The sequence below is a fragment of the Onychostruthus taczanowskii genome, unplaced genomic scaffold (assembly GCF_017590055.1).
Source record: "Onychostruthus taczanowskii isolate IOZ18803 unplaced genomic scaffold, ASM1759005v1 scaffold879, whole genome shotgun sequence".
Taxonomy (NCBI): Eukaryota; Metazoa; Chordata; class Aves; order Passeriformes; family Passeridae; genus Onychostruthus; species Onychostruthus taczanowskii.
In genome coordinates this window covers 7,897-9,038 of record NW_024506762.1, presented here as the reverse complement: position 1 = coordinate 9,038, position 1,142 = coordinate 7,897, and positions in this window count along the sequence as shown.

Here is a 1,142-nt window from a genome sequence, read left to right as displayed (position 1 = left end):
AAAAATGAGATTTTTTGGGGGTAAAAAACTGGATTCTTGGGGTAAAAAAAGGACTTTTGGGGAAAAAAAAGGGATTTTTTGAGGTAAAAACTGGGAATTTTTGGGTAAAAAAAGGGATTTTTTTGGGGTAAAAAAAGGGATTTTTTGGGGTACAAAATGGGAATTTTTGGGTAAAAAAAGGGATTTTTTTGGGGTACAAAAAGGGATTTTTTTGGGGTAAAAAATGGGAATTTTTGGGGTACAAAAAGGGATTTTTTTGGGGTAAAAAAGGGATTTTGAAGGGCCTGACCCCCGCTCCCCCAGACCCCCCGGTGCTGCTGCCGGAGTCGCGCTGAGGAAAAACGGAGAAACGGCGATTTGGGGAGAAAAGGGGAAAAATTGGGATTTTTTTGGGGGTACAAAATGGGATTTTTTGGGGTAAAAATTGGATTTTTGGGGTAAAATATGGGATTTTTAGGGGGAAAAATGGGGATTTTTGGGGAAAAAAAGATTTTTGGGGTACAAAATGGGATTTTTTGGGGGGAAAATATGGGATTTTTTTAGAGTAAAAAGTGGGATTTTTTTGGGTAACAAAAGGGATTTTTAGGGGGAAAAATGGGGATTTTTGGGTAAAAAATGGGATTTTTGGGGGTAAAAAATTGGGATTTTTGGAGGATAAAAAGGGATTTTTTTGGGGTAAAAAACTGGATTTTTGGGTAAAAAAAGAGATTTTTTGAGGTACAAATTGGGAATTTTTGGGGTACAAAAAGGGATTTTTTGAGGTAAAAAATGGGAATTTTTGGGTAAAAAAAGGGATTATTTTGGGGTAAAAAAAGGGATTTTTAGGGGTACAAAATGGGAATTTTTGGGTAAAAAAAGGGATTTTTTTGGGGTAAAAAAAGGGATTTTTTGAGGTAAAAAATGGGAATTTTTGGGTAAAAAAAGGGATTATTTTGGGGTAAAAAAAGGGATTTTTAGGGGTACAAAATGGGAATTTTTGGGTAAAAAAGGGATTATTTTGGGGTAAAAAAAGGGATTTTTAGGGGTACAAAATGGGAATTTTTGGGTAAAAAAAGGGATTTTTTTGGGGTAAAAAAAGGGATTTTTAGGGGTACAAAATGGGAATTTTTGGGTAAAAAAAGGGATTTTTTTGGGGTAAAAAA